We start from the raw sequence: 16,443 nt of genomic DNA on the forward strand, positions 1-16,443 counted from the left end.
GCAACAATTGGCGCCGTCTGTGGGAATCTTGATCAAAAAGCCATCGTATAAATCAGATCAAGAATCCTGGATCAACTCATTGAATAATGATAGGCAAGTTCGCTTGTAAGGTAATCTTGCCTTTAATTCCCTTTAGAGTAATTCAACAATAAGGTATGTCGAACATTCGCTCTTCTCTTCAATTAAAATAATAATTATTTTTCATGGAGTTTGAGGAGTTATTCATGGAAGAAATTTTAGTGATACGTTATTCTCAAATCAAGATTGCAAAACCAATTAATTGAAATTTGGTGGGAATGCACATGGATTTCTGAGAATCGATCACTAGCTTCAATAAGTGCGTTGAGTTTTGTGAAATCACATTACCAAGCACAAAAGTAATAGTTGATTCATTCAATTTGCATGTTCAAATGTCATTATTATAATGACTAATCTATTGTTTATGTACCGTCACACAAAGAGAACAGATGGCAGATTTACTATGAATCACTATTCCTTATTTTGCTTTTGACAAAGAACGATACATATTGAGAATTCAGATTTTCAATGAATTAAGTATTCATTAGTTTTTGTCATTTTGCCAAAGAATCACTGACTCTCACATTAACGTATTTGATTGGGAGTCATGATAAGCATTCTTTATTTTTGTCTTTCACAATAAAGTGATCTACAAACTTTGCAAACTGCAAAATACGATTATGCACATCCAGATTTTATCTCCCCTGAAAGCGGGATGAGGGAGGTGGAGCTCGAAGACTTCTCTCCTAAAACAAAACGTGCACGTTAAGCAAATCATCAGGTGAAGGAGTTCCGTCAAAAGCACGACGAGCTTCATCCAGCTTTCCGCATGGGAAGTAGTTTGCGATCACTGAGTTCCAAATTGAAGGTTTTGTTAAGTTCATGATAGCCATGGAATCAACCATGAGAACGATCCTCTACAACGGAGCCGAGCACGGCCTCAATTCTTCTACCAAGGATACAGAAGAAACGAAAAGCAAAAATAACTCAAACTCAAATAGAAAGAGATCAATTGGTAGCCGTTGGTGTACCGTTTTCCAAAGAAAATATAGAACACACGGTGTTAATGGCAATCTCCACATGTTCAAATTCAAAAGAACAGGGAAAGGTAAGCCATGAAGAATGATGGTACCAATTTCCAGCAAGCTCAGTGTTTCCCGTCAAATTCGGCGAGCATCGTCTCAAACAACACCAAAAGAAACACTGCCTCAGATCACCGACGTTATTGTCAAGATAAGTGACAATCTCCAAAGGTAATAGAGATCAAGTTATGCAAAGGTCAAACGACAAATCTTTTGCAAGGTTAGATCTCCAAAGGGAAGATGTCAAGTTAAGGGGCAAATCTCCAGGGTTAACAGAGATCAAGTTCTGCAGAGTCAAAAAGATAGCTCTATAGCACTGTTAGATCTCCAAAGTGAAAGATTGCGAAGGTAAGGGACAAACTTTCAAAGGTAACAAAGATCAAATTCTACATAAGGAAGTCTACATGAAAGGCATTGAATTGTAGACATCTTCAATCTCCCCCTCACACGTAGCTTTACAAGTGGGAAAACAATAACAAAGGAAATCCCAATGGGGAAACTTGGAAAGGAAGAAATTGTAATGGTAAGATAAAAATATTAGGAAAACAAATCTAGAGAAAATGACAAAATTTGAAAGGTGGATGACCGAGCCTACGGTGTCACTGACGAAGGTCTGATATTACCGAATGGACCGGATTAGAAGATGTAGTCAAAGCAGAAGTAGATCCTCCAATTGGCTCGAGCAAATAAAGTCCATTTACCACGACCAATCTCCTTCCCTGTGACTAGATCCTGAAGTAGCAAGGTAGGAGTTGATAGGGGTAGTAGAGGAAGCAGTGGTCGAGGCTGTACCGGCAGTAGAAGACTGCAGAATACATCGCACAGTAGCGAACTCCTCAATTGAAAAACCAACGTCTGCAAAGGGTGTGGTGGAAACTGTCTCAGAAAGATTAGCCTTTGGTTTTCCCTGTCTTAGTGCTCATTTTTGCTCAAAATCACCAAGCTTCCCATGCAGTTTCCAACAATTTTCCTTGGTATGATATGGTTTGTGACAGTGCTCACACTTGACAATCTCCTTAGCCGGATCAGATTTAGTGCGAACAGATTGTAAAGCTGATTTCTCCATAATAGGAGTATAAAGCATGACTAATCGACGACTTTCCTCACACTGAACAAGAGCATAAGACTATTCTAGTGTAGGAAAGGGAGAACGACTTAAGACTTGCACTTTGATCTGATCGCACTCCACGTTCAAACCTGCCAAGAAATCATATACTCAAATCTTATCAATGTACTTCTTATATGTCGCCACATCATCTGGATTAGTGGGGTGATAATCCCCATAATGATCCAACTCTTGCCAAAGAGATTGCAACTCAGCATAATAGTGGGCCACAGTTAGTTCCTTATGGGTAGTCTCATGAAGCTTCTTTCGTAGCTTATAAACCTATGCATCATTCCCCAACTGTCCATATGTTTCAATAGTAGCCTTCCAGATTTGGGTTGCAGTATCAAGTAATAGGTAACCCCATGCAATATTTGGATGCATGGAATTCAAAAGGAATGACATAATAAGAGAGTCATTTGATATCCATTTATCATGTACAACATCTGCGATAGTGGGTTTGATAGTGGTGCCCGTAATGTATCCAACTAGTCCTCTTCCAACAATAGTTAGGTAAGCAGATCGAGACCAAATCAAGTAATTTGTGCCGTCAAATCTTACCGAAAGAGAATGAAGAGTGGCAAAATATTCAGATCCAGTGGGAGCAGTAGTACCCTCGATAGTTGCCATGTTGAAAAAATTGTCTGCAGTTCTTCAGTCTTCACCTTTTGGAAAAAAAACTAAAACGTCGCAGAATGCAATAGCCAAATCACCTAAAAAAAGGTTATAAATACCTTTTTTTTCTTTTTTTTCTTTTTGGCTTAATAGAACCACAGAGAAAAAAATCTGGTCTGGTTTACTGGTTTTTGGCTAATTTTGGATAATGAACCAAAAATTGAACCAAACTAAAAACCGAACCAGAGGTTGAACCCAAAAAACCAACCAAATAAAATAACCAATCGATATCTTCTTCCTCACACGGTCGCACTTGAAAAGAAATTAAAGACGGTAAAGGTCACCTGGTTCAATGGCAGAGGCGAATGGCGGAAGCGATGGTAGAGGTGCAGCGATCAATCGAAATTCTTCTGGTGCAACGATCGATCAAAACTCAAGATAGAAGAAGATGGGTTTGCGGAGTTCTTCTGCAATCGTAGAGGTGCAGCAATCGATCAAAATTCTTCTGGTGATCAAAACTCAGAAGAAGAAGATAGAAGAAGATGGGTTTGCGGAGTTCTTCTGCGATCGTAGAGGTGAAGCGATCGATCGAAATTCTTCTAATGATCAAAACTCAGAAGAAGATGGGTTTGCGGAGTTCTTATGCTCTTCTTCTTTCCTTTTTGTTCTGTTCTTGGTCTTTTCTAATCGAAGTCAGTCAGCGGAACTTGAAGAACGGCCAGAAAAAAAGGCGATGGGTTTGAAAAAATTAGGAGCTTCAACAGCGAGCGATAGGTTTGAAGAACTGCAATGGATTTGAAGAAATTAGAAGGAGGTAAGTCTTCAACAATGAGAGAGAGATTTTTGCTTTTCTTCTCTTTTTTTTTTTTTTTTTTTTTTCTCTCTCTTTTCCCTAATCGAACTTAGGCTCTGATGCCATGTTGAAATAAACGATTGTAGTAGAATGGCTTATTGATCCATAATCTCAAGCCCTCTATTTATAATTAAGTGGAGAGTAGACTATTAAAAGGAATAGAATTTTACATGAATGCAAACTTTAATTTAACTCCTATACAAACTCTTATTAGACTCCTAATAGAATCCAACAGATTTATCAACAAACAATTTGCTGAAATTTAGCTTTAAAGGAGCAGCAGGATTAAAAAATAAAGTGGTTATGGTTTTTATCAACTCATCATGAAGGCCATATCTTGATTGGTTACGGTTTTTATCAACTCATCATGAAGGCCATATCTTGATCAAAGCTCTTCTACGTCAAGGAGTTTGCGATCGGACTTCCAAAGCGTGGAAATTTATCAGTAGTGAATTTTTCACCGAGAAAGGGATAAAATTGTCTCTCAATTCTTATAGAAATTTACTTCAGCATTGTGTTTATGGATTCCTATATCAAAGAAACGGCGGAATATAAGGCGGAATATAAGATTCAATTGGAATAGAGATGAGTTGATACCAGCGATTACATCACGGATCAATTCGAACTCTAAACTCCAGATTTTCCGCCCAGACTCCTCAAATCACGATAGATTGTGGTTTCGAGGCAGGTATGATTGTCGTTCATCCTTGAATTGATTTTCTCACACTACTCTACTTTTCTCTCAGATTCATATTTATCTATATGATCGTTACTATTCTTCTAATGGTGCATGATCGGGATTATTTACCATATACAACCTAGAGTTGAATGTGGAATATCAAGCAATAGTACTCTTAAGTCAGCTAGCACTAGAATTCAGTAGCAACAATATATTTAGCTTCAACAACAAAAGGCTTATATACAATATTTTCAAAGCCTTTAAGCTCGTGGATAGCAAAATATCATCAAAATTACAAGTATGGAAGCTCGAGATATAATCAACCCATCAAGATATAACAAACCATACATGATCGAGAGAAAGGAGTTCTACATACAAGCAAAAGTTCTCGGCTGGATGAAGCATAACAGCTCAAAAAAGACTTAATCTATCATGTTCGGGGGAGTAAAGAGAGATAAACATCTCACATCTCGACCTCCTTGTACGCAAAGCATAGAAGTAGCCATGCTCGACGAAAGAGGTCTAGATATACAAGTCTAAAAGACTATTATACTAGAAACCTACAAGTCGACCACAATCACTCTTTTCGACCAACATTGGGAAGAAAATGGGCTTCACAAATGAGTAAGACCCATTAAAGTCTCCAGACTTCTTGAGTAAGACCTAAGAAATTAGGCATCAAAACGAAAAAGCCCTAAGTTCCTTAGGCAGAAAAAAGCCTTAAGTTCCTTAGGCAAAAAAAGCCCTAAGTTCCTTAGGCAAAAAAAAGCCCTAAGTTCCTTAGGCACGAAAAAGCCCTAATTTCCTTAGGTAGAAAAAAGCCCTAAGTTCCTTAGGCGGAAAAAAGCCCTAAGTTCCTTAGGCACGAAAAGCCCTAAGTTCCTTTGGCAGAAAAAAGCCCTAAGTTCCTTAGGCACGAAAAAGCCCTAAGTTCCTTAGGCAGAAAAAAACCCTAAGTTCCTTAGGCACGAAAAAGCCCTAAGTTCCTTAGGCACGAAAAAAGCCCTAAGTTCCTTAGGCACGAAAAAGCCCTAAGTTCCTTAGGCAGAAAAAAGCCCTAAGTTCCTTAGCCACGAAAAAGCCCTAAGTTCCTTAGGCACGAAAAAGCCCTAAGTTCCTTAGGCAGAAAAAAGCCCTAAGTTCCTTAGGCAGGAAAAAACCCTAAGTTCCTTAGGCAAAAAAAAACCCTAAGTTCCTTAGGCACGAAAAAGCCCTAAGTTCCTTAGGCACGAAAAAGCCCTAAATTCTTTAGGCAGAAAAAAGCCATAAGTTCCTTAGGCACGAAAAAGCCCTAAGTTCCTTAGGCATGAAAAAGCCCTAAGTTCCTTAGGCGAAAAAAAGCCCAAAGTTCCTTTAGCAGAAAAAAGCCCAAAGTTCCTTAGGCACGAAAAAGCCCTAAGTTCCTTAGGCATGAAAAAGACCTAAGTTCTTTAGGCCCAAAAAGCCCTAAGTTCCTTAGGCAGAAAAAAGACCTAAGTCCCTTAGGCATCAAAAAGAGAAAGACCTAAGACCCTTAGGCACCAAAAGACCTAAGTCCGTTAGGCATCAAATGAGCAAGACCTATGAAATTAGGCTTACACAAACGAGTAAGACCTATGAAATTAGGCTTCACAAAAGAGCAACACCCGAGAAAGAAAAAGCAGGGCAGTATCCTAAGGGAACTTCCCTTGCTCAAGAAGAGAGCAGGGCAGTATCCTAAGGGAACTCCCATTGCTCAAGAAAGAAAAAGCAGGACAAGCCTTAAGGGAACTCTCCCTGCTCGAGAAAGAAAGAGCAGGGCAGTATCCTAAGGGAACTCCCCGTGCTAAAGTCCTAAAATACTTAGGCAAAAAGACCTAAAATACTTACTCAAAAAGACCTAAGATTTATTCTTAGGCAGAAAATCCTAAGGTACTTAGGCAGAAAAGACCTAAAATTCTTAGGCAGAAAAGACCTAAAATTCTTAGGCAGAAAAGACCTAAGATACTTAGGCAGAAAAAACCTAAAATACTTATGTCAAAAAGACCTAAGATTTGTTCTTAGGCAAAAAAGACCTAAGATACTTAGGTAGACAAGCCCTGAAGATACATAGGCACGAAAACTTCAACGATTTTCATATTCAAGTTATCATGCCCGGGGGGTAGTTGGTTATAACCGAGCAGTTGTTGACAAACAAATATTTGATCTTATGACCGAACAAACCCTTACCGAACAGCATGGCTTGGATGATAAATAGGCACAACATATGACCGAACAAAGATACTTATTTACTTCAATTTAGATCGTGTTCGGGGAAGAACCGAACACAGAGATCTATTTACTTCAACTAACGTCGTGTTCGGGGAATAACCGAACACAAGGTGTAAGACCTAAGGGCTTCCATAAAAGGTGTAAGACCTAAGGGCGTCCAAAAAAGGTGTAAGACCTAAGATACTTTAGGCTTTTGGAAATAAAAAAGGTATATGACCTAAATTTAGGCTTCAAGCACCATAGTGTGCAAATAAATCACGAACACTGTAGTGTGTAAATACGACAAGTTACCATGCTCGGAGGAAGTGATCGAACATATATCTACATATACCGAGTAGGTAACCATGGCAATTGGCAAAATCTTCAATCAAAGAGGAGGACGATCAATGATAATTCAATAGCCAAAGAGACAATGAAGAAGACTAAAGGATCTATGAAAGGATTAGCATAATGCTTGCCCAATACAGGGTCAACCAAACAGTTTCAAATGAAAGCCCAAGAGCTCGACAAGGTTGGTGATTCTTCTCGACCACAACCAGTTTGACCATATCAATGGTTTGAGCACTATGAAAATTCAGATGCATTCGACCAAAACATAAGCTTAAATGGAAATGATACAAAAGATCTTATTCCCACAAATGCACCGCTTGCAACATTGGTCGAGCAAAATCGCCCAAGACCAAGAGACCTAAGTCCCTTAGGCGCCAAAAAACCTAACTTTTTTAGGCACCAAAAACCGACATACGGTGATCGGAAAAGGACAACCTATTGTGTTCAGTAAGGAATGACTCATGGAATAACTTATGGTGTTAGACATCTAGTCAAAATCCTTAACCGAACTATAGTACTTTGGGAAATAAAACACCAAAAAAGACCTAAATAAACTTAGGCAAGAAGGGATTTTGAAAATTCTGCAAATGCTCATCTTCTTCGCAGGTGAAAACGGAAAGTCTCAGCAGAAATGAAGTGAAAGAGAAACAGTAGGTTCTTATACTTTTCAGAAATCCTAATCTAAAAATCAGATTTCTCAAATACAAAAGATTCAAAGTTATGTTGGTCGGAAGTTCAAGCATGTTCGGCCATCAAATCTCTACAATCCAAACAACATGAAGCTCGGACTTCAGAGATTGGGGGCTTATGATATAGAATAAATAAAATGGCTCGAACCAGTTCGGATACACCCAGGTTGAATAGACCAAGTCAAGGCCGGTTATACAAGCGTAAAGGCAGGATAACAAAGTGAATCCTAGTAGATTGATAACCGAAGACAAAGTATTCGACTGGGACTCAATAACTCATATTTGAGTAGGACTCAATCACTAAAGTTCGTATTGCAGTCCAAGTAATGTTTTAGTTCGATACAAACTCATACGTAGAAAACCTATAAAAATGTAAGGGAGCACAAGAGAAAGGTACGCTGAATAGAACCATGACTATTCGAATTATTATTGTTCATTACTTTCTTGTCTTCCTCAATCGGATTCCTAACTAGATCGTCGGTGGGGTCCGGGTCCACCCGGGCTAGCGGGATGAACTTAACCAACGGCGCGGCCGGCGGAATAAAGAAGCGGGAAGGGATCAGAAGCAATTGCGATAGTTTAGGCCGGACCGAACCCGAGTCCGGAAGATCTTCGATCCCTTCACCGAGGAGTGAGGTTTAATGAGTGAACCGAATCTCCTCGTGGATGCAGAGCCTTCTTCGGGAGTCGTGGATCTCGAGTAGATCGGAGCAAAGACCACTAGTTTGGACTAGTAGAGGACTCGAGATAACCTGGTATGGATGATTATCCCCGAAAGATTATCGAGCCGCAAGAGGCCATCATTGGGGAACCCTAACCATAAGTAGGATTAGGGCACGCGGCGAATAAACTTTCTTCTGAGCAAGCCATCTCGGATCCGGCGCGGAGGGCGGCCGCCAACCGGGCGAGGGCGGACGGATGAACCGCGATCATAACCCGACAAGAGCCCCCCAGACCAGCGGGCGATCCGAGGGCCGTAACCGGGTGGAGTTATAATCTCTGCGTGCTTCATTAAATGTCATATCACATTTAATGCGGGGTCACTTTCCTCGAGCGGGAAAGGCCACGATCTCCTGCGGTGATCTGTCGTGGCCACGCATCCAAGCGACGGTCCGAACGCCTATTTCGGATTCGTGAGTTCAAACTTTCAAAACGTCTTCATCTGATCGGATTTTGAATCATCCGACGCGATCCCGAACACCAGCGGGAGTTTAAAGCGATCGTTGTCTTCGTAGGTTTCATTCTTCCATCCGAATTTGAACCGGCTGCGCCCTGCCTCAAGCTTCGCCCGAATCGGAAGGGTCTTTTCTTTTGTAGTTTCGAAACAAGTAATGGCGGACGATAGGGCTTCTCGGTACCCGTGTGGTAATAGAGGAGGCTGCTTCTACCGAACGGGGATAGGATAACAAAACCTAAGCCCGGGAGGGAAGTTTCTCAAAAGATTTAGAAAGAAAAAGAAACTCTCGCCTCTCGAGGGATCTTCCAAGAGTCGAGTCTTCTAGGCAGCCTCAAACTTCCGGGTCCGATGGTGGACGGCTTGTTCCCTCCATTTATAATGAGGAAACCCTTCTTTCAGCTATCCAAGATTTTGATTTTCCTTCCTCTTATCGAGTTAGGGCTCCCCACCGATGAGAGGGGATTCAACCCTTTGGGTGAATTTTCTCGATATAGATGCCGGAAAGAGGGGTTCGCTTCCCTTTTTAATCCTTTGTTCTCCGAGGAATCATGGAACATTTGTCGAATGTCCTCCCCAATAGGGCGCTCATCGCGGCTCTGGGTTTGTGTTTTAAACTTGGCATTACGGCTCTCTCTCTTTGTACATTTTCATGTTCTTTCTATCTCCATCCTCCCGGATGGGTTTTTCGTCCAAATGCAATAAGGCTGAACTTGATTGGAGGGGCAGCATCCTTGTCAAAGGAACTGCCTTTCTAACCACAAAGATGGGGAACGATACTTTCGCGAGCGCCTCCACGGATCTTAACTCCAACCCCGGAGGAGGTGTACTTCTCTGAGAATAACGAGGCCTTCCATCCGAGAAGACGAGGCGGGTCGGAAGATCAAATCCATTCCATGGTATCAAGAGATACATGGACTTGAAATGGAGTATAACTCCATTCTTCGATCGGGGCTTGGCTCATTGTAAGCTCAACCACCATCCTTAATCCGAAGTGATATGTCATTAATCGACCTGTCATTCTCTGTAGTGCCTAAGAAGAACGAGAACGGAGTGAAGGCACAGGGGGGACAGGAGAACGAACGAGCGACGAGATCAGAGGCCGCCCCCCGACCCCTTATAGGGGAAGGAATACGGGCCCGTGGGATGCTTGGGTAAAGGGAAGAAACCGATGGTGGAGAGGTCAATGTCTCTTCCTCCGCCCGAACCAAAAGGAGGCAGACACAATGATGCTTCCTCCAATAAAAATCCAAAGCTTCAAGGATGGAGGAGGTCTTCACCCCAGGGACGAAGGGACCGACGGGGGACTGGGATCGAGAAAGCTGGGAGTGGAGCTCCTGGCTGCTCCTCGAGCGAGAATTGAAGCCCGGATGACATCTCCTGTTAGTCAATCTACAAGGTACGGTCTTCTGCTTACTTATTTTTCATAATTTCTATGACTTCTTCTTATATTTTCCGCCTTCCCGGGAATGTTGTGTTGAGCTTTATCAACACATGGAAGCAGAGCGGGTTGGTGCACGACTCCCGAAACTGTGAAGAGAATTGGCCAACGCCAAATGAAATAGACAGCGAGCAGCGGGAGCTGAGAAAAGCAGAGGAAGAAGTGATCTCCCCGAGGAGGCCCTGAAGCTCAAAGATTGGCGGGGAGGCGAGGCGAGAAAGCAAAAGCAGCTGCACGTTTGGTGACAGGCTTGAATTCAAAAGTAGGGAGCTCGAAGAACATCGGTGGCGATCCAGCAAGCCGAGCATATAAAGCGAGCTCGGAAGGAGTGTGTGGAAATACGAACGGCGTACCTTCTCGAGCGCTAGGTATCACAACATTCAAGCTATCGAGGGCGGAACGACGGGGAGCGAATCTGATCAACCCGCCTGACACCTGCTCCTTCGTGAGGTGTGCCACAAAGAGGTCTTCGGAAAGTTGGTATGGATCTCCGGACTAGGCTCGGGAAGAAGATGATCATTTCCGGGACCCTCGATAGAGGCATACGGGTGACGAGCGGCACTCGAGGAGAAATCACAAGCGAGTCTCAAGTTGCTGTAGAGGACTCGGGATGCCATCTGAGGAAGGCTCTTCTCAGATCTGAGAAAAGTCCTCCCGACGGGGTCCTGGGCAACAATGAAGAAGAGGCTTAGGGAGTTATCTTTTATTGTAAAGATTTACCCTCTTATTAATGAATAGACATTTCTTCTTCGTGTTGGCCTTTACATTTCCCCGTCTCGCCAAAATCTTGCCTTGAATATCAAAGTATAGATGATAAAACTTATCACCTAACTTTACATTCCTGCGAATAATAATCTTGTAGAAATATTATGAAGATGCGTTTGGAAAGATGCATTAATCTTCCCACTACTCATTTATGCAAAGTCGACGTCCCCTGCGAAGTTAAACGTTTTCTTGCTTTGTATACCATCACTGTTTTCAATGAATTGGAAATACATCCATTATTTTAATGGCGGTGCGAGATTGGAGGTATCTCTGCGTGGTGCTCGTTTCCACATGTTTCCAGTGGCATCCCTCCGACCGTTGATCTTGCTTTCTGGGATTTGAAGCGTCATTTTGATCTAGGTCGTCGGTTGTCCTTAGCCTTCAACCGTGTCTTAGTACCGAGGCTATTTAAAGCCTTGTGGGTACCCTCCATCATCGTGCTATCGCAAGTTAGATTTGCTAAAGTGCTAAAGGACCTTTTGTCCTTCGGCGCTTCCGTATTCCTCGTACTCCAACAATAGCTCTATCAACTTCGAACAAATGAGTTTCTGATTACTCATCTCTTTCCCCACTTCCCCCGAGTAAAGCGCACGGTGGTTATACTTGGGGTTTAGTTATTTGGTTTTGTCGGAAGTGATAAAAAATTAGGGTTTTCCCTCTTTTTGTCGTCGTTTGATTTTGTCAGCGATACGGCTTGTTTGTTTGCATAGTGGCTCCCAAGATCAACCCGAACTTTATCGAGCAAAATCTCAAGAAAATCGCCGCGGTGGTGGTGGGCCGTGAGGTGGTTTCACTAGTGAATCCTCCAAGCGAAGCGCCCGTCGGTGAATCTTCAAGTCGATCCCACGGCAGATGTCGCCTCGCCTCTGCCAAGTGATCGCCGTCCCCAAAGATCGATCACCCGCCGAGGCCGACGCCCCGGGAGCTGTCACCCCCGAAGGAGACTCCGGGCATACGAGCAACATGTTCGCGATGAAGGGTGGTCCCAACAGGCTGCTCCTATCCCATCTAGTGCTGTTGGCATCCTCCTCTCCTTCCGAGTGGAGGATTTTGCCACCAGGAAGCGCCGTCGGTTGACAAGTGATGCAGCTCATCCTCTCGGTGTAGCTCATCCTCTCATCCTCACCGAATTAGTGTCAAAGAGTTAACAGAGCGTTGAATGGTGTCCCGCTGCCGAATGACTACGAGAGCGCAGTTCTTCCAAACTCAGATGAAGTCTTTACGAAGTCACAGTGATGTAAGTCTTCTTCATTATCTTCGATTCTGAAAAATTATTCTTCTGCTCCCTAACTCGGAAGTTGTTTCGGGAGTCTTGTTGGTAACTTCCACAACCAAGTGGAAGCAGCTTCTAGGCCGAAGGTTGAGCAATGAAGTTTCCGGGCCGGAAATCTACGAAGCTAAAGATGTTGAGATTGCTCGCCTTCGGAATCTAGCGGGAGGTGGCGGGAGAAAAAATTCAATGATTGGTCTTGATCGGACTTGGATGATACCGGGGAGAAGATCCGGCGCGGAGCGAACAGTTGGAAAGTCGGAGCCAAAGTATCGAAACGTTCACGAAAGGCAAGTTGTCGTCCTTGCCCGAATCCCTTCCAAGCGATGTTCCAGAGCTGCGTCTTCAAGTATTTACACAGTAAGCCCTTTATTGATATCTGAATGCTTATAACTGCAGCGACCGGGATGGTGAGAACGAAGTATGGGAATCAATATTAAGGAAGGATCCTCATTTTGATACAACTCCCTACAGTCTGTTGCCATCCCGAAGTATTTACCGACACAGGTATTCCTCCTCCCATGGACACAGGTATCTTCGGTGTTTTGTCGAAACAATAGCACCTATCTTGGATAAAGATGGTCGCCGAGGATAACATTGTAAGCTGGCAGCTCCCGAACCACCAAAAAATTGATTGGACGGTTGTTTCCTTAGGAAAACTTCCAATAGATAAATCCAACGGACCGATCCTTCCGCCCCGCAGATGACCCAGCAAAACCATATAGATGTGTGGATGAAGGTTTCATCAAGTCCGATCCACCTTCAATTTATACACTTCGTAAAAATTAGGTCACCAGAGACCTGTATCAATCAAAACTCTATGCACTTCCCGAGTGCAATCTCTACCTTGATGACTATAGCATCATCATGAGGTAAACAAACATCTCTTTCGTCCCCTCGCTAAAGGTGATAGAATCTTCACCATTCAGCTTCTTCCCCTCGCTCTCGGTTCCAACAAATTTGGATTTTGTTTCGAGACTCCGGAGTGATTCGGGCTCTGGTCCCCGAAGATGGTAAGGATTGGTGACCGAGTAGCTCAATCACCTCCTTGCCCTCTAGACCGGGGCCTCCCTCGATCGTTCCGAACTAACCGAACGATCCCTTTGGGAGAAGCCGCACGTGGCTCACGTGGCTCCTCCCTTCTTCGCTAACAACGGACAAATGTCCCCGAGATATTAATCTCTCAATATCACGCCGGATGACGACAGTCATTAGTATAATGACCATAGTCCTTGTGGAATCGACAATACTTTTCTCGATCCCGCGCTCTCCGGGTTTCAAAAGAATTTTAGGCGGCCACTTTAAAATATTTTTCTTTTGAGGATATTTAAAATATCCCCCAAGGAATATTCAATGGAGTGTACTCACTTACCGGGGGACCTTTGGCGCCAAGCCGAGATTTTCCAACCCGATCACGGACATTTTCTTTGCCCCGCTCGGAGCCCCGTTCCTATTGGAGACTTATATCTCCTTCGCGCATCCAGAATCTCCATGACTTCACCGCCCAGCATCTCGTACCAACTCGGCATAAGTCGCGGGCATATCCCGAGTAATAACTCCGGAGTTTCCGATTAATGAGTCCCGTAAATAGAGCGTTTGGCTACTTGCTCATCCAAATTTTCTATCTCCATCGTCACTTTGTTGAATCTTTCGAAACTCTCGATTGATTCGTTCTTTCCTTGTTTGACGAAAACAAGGTTTCTTCCGTCTTGACTGATCCCACTCTCGAATCGCCCCATGAATTGCGCCCAATCCGTCAAAGTTACGATCCTTCCAGAGGGAGGTTCGAAAACCACTTTTGTGCTACTCCGGTGAGAGATGAACCAAAAACCACGCATAAAATTTCATCGAATTACACGAAGCGCCATGGTTTGTTGGTAATAGCCGATGTGAGCTGTTGGATCTCGGAGCCACCGAATATTGAAAAGGTAGGCAAACGGAAGTTACGGAAACCGATATCCCGCAATTGGCTTGGCAATGGGAGTCTTCCGAATAGTGAGTAAATATCCTCGTTGTTCTTCCCTAGCCAACTGCCCTAATTCTCATTGATGTTCCAATTCGACCAACTGGGTCGGGTGATCTTGACAATATGATCACGACCTCGATTAACACGATCATCCCGTGCTATTCGATCATTACGAACAGCCCGTCCATCCCGAGCATTCCCTAGCCAACGCTCGATCATCACGAACGGTTCTTCGACGGTGGGTGAGTGAGTTCCACCCCTGTATCCAACCTTGTATTTGAATCGGTTGTACTCTCTTCGGTTTGTCGAACCGATCGCTCGCTTAGGTTGATCATCAATCCTCCTAAGTCCTCGATCTCCTTCACGAAAATTCGACCGATATTCCGGTCTTCACCAATCTCGATCACGTGGCAATACACGTCTCCCGAATCACGCCGATCGGGTTCTTGTGGTAAAACCACTCGTCCAGTGAGCATCGGAGTGCTTGGCTCACCTCCAAGAGTTGAATCTTTACCTGATCCAATTGATCTTGGAGTGTATCGGAGGAGGATTACGCCCCCGGCCACCATCTACCTCGATAGGATTTTGGCTTCCGGGGAATATCTGGATTATTCGCTCCAAGGATCCGAACACCGGAATTGCGTTGTGCAGCGGCCGCTGCGGCGCGATCTAGTCACCATGGCTTTTCAAGTTGTTTCCCACAGACGGCGCCAATTGATGCGTCCAAAATCTGCTCGACCCTTAGATTTCCTCGTGATGACCTGCAAAACGAAAGCGTCGGATGTGGCCCGACCCGGGGTCGGGAGTCCACCTCCAAGGCTAAGTCGGTTGATGAACTTAATCACAAACGGCCGCTAGAAGCACGAGCTAAGGAATGAAGAAGCGGGAAAGGTGATCTAGATAGCAGATCGGCGATAGTTTAGGTCTATCGAGTATGTACCGAACTGAGTCTCGGATAGTATTCTTTCGATCCCCTCACCTGTATGGTAGTGAGGTTTATATAGAGTGTACCTTCAAATCTCCTTCGTTGGATGCACTTGAGCCTTCTTCGGGTAGTCGTTGGATCTTAACAGTTAGATCCGTTGAGCAATAGACTTCTACTAGTTTGGACTAGTAGAGGACTCCTAAGATAACCTTTAGGTTATGTGATGATTATCCTTTCGATAATGATTATCCGCAGCCGTCAATTCGAGTCTGCCATCATTAGGGTGATTACCCTAATCCATAAGTAGGATTAGGGCACGCTTGCAGCCGAATAAGCTTTCTTCTTCAGCAAGCCATCTTCTGGATCCGTTTCGCTCGGGAGCGAGTCGGTTCTCTCCGTCTCGACCGGGGTTGAGGGTCGGACCAGGTATGAACCCGGTCTGATCATAATCTCTCCGTATCAAGCTCATTCTTGCAGGTTCATCCGGCTGAAGGGACGAATAGGATTGTGCAGCAACAGAAGGCAAGAACCCATGTAGCCGAGTCCATTTAGTCGGGTGGTTGTTGTTGTTATTGTTGTTGTTGTTGTTGTTGTTGCGCATTATATATGCCCCATTGTGGATGAATGAGATGGGACCAGAAACTTAATAATTTGAATTCACTTTGACTGGGATCCGCATCATGGAAGAGTTGGTGGTTTGAAATTCAAGCTAATTTTAGGGTATTGATACTTGAAGTCAAGCCCTTCGATTCTAGGAGTCTCAAATCCTAGGTACAAAAAGTTATCCTGGTGCTTAAAATCCAGGCCTTGAATCAAGTAGCATTTTCATCATCTTTTTCAGCTGTCCATCCTCCACTAAAGCAAGGTTAGACCTTACCCTCATTGAATCCCATCACCAGTTCAACATTAAACCTGCAGAAATTTCCTAGAACAGCCATTAAACCTCCATTAGAGCTGAAATCTACACAGCCTCTCATCATCCTCTCCACTCCGTTAAAGCCTCAGCATTATCCAAGCCTTATATAGCCCATTGATCTTGAATCCCTAGAATCAATGAACCAATCCTAAATAAGTCAATCTTACCCAGATCACTCCAAACTTCAATCAGTCCTAAACTCCACTTTATCAATCACTTTGTAAAGCAACAAGTCTACTAAAGCATCACAGCCACCACAAGACCCTAAACAGCTTGGATTGAAATTCGCATTGCTGATTCAACTGTTGAAACAGGTCCTGGTTACTTAGTCCTTGTTTGGCCTCCTAGATCAAGGCTACATTAATATAAGTACTGCTCATGGTGGT

General features: G+C 43.6%; 1 protein-coding gene across 1 annotated transcript in view; it reads right to left on the reverse strand.

Moving 5' to 3' along the window:
- Window positions 1-16,443, reverse strand: part of LOC149000113 (hyperosmolality-gated Ca2+ permeable channel 1.8-like) — a 63,051-nt gene that overhangs the window by 20,003 nt on the left and 26,605 nt on the right. The window lies entirely within an intron of this gene.

Source organism: Hakea prostrata, chromosome 11 (genome assembly GCF_041222555.1).
Source record: "Hakea prostrata isolate BN-2017 chromosome 11, UWA_Hpros_2, whole genome shotgun sequence".
NCBI lineage: Eukaryota > Viridiplantae > Streptophyta > Magnoliopsida > Proteales > Proteaceae > Hakea > Hakea prostrata.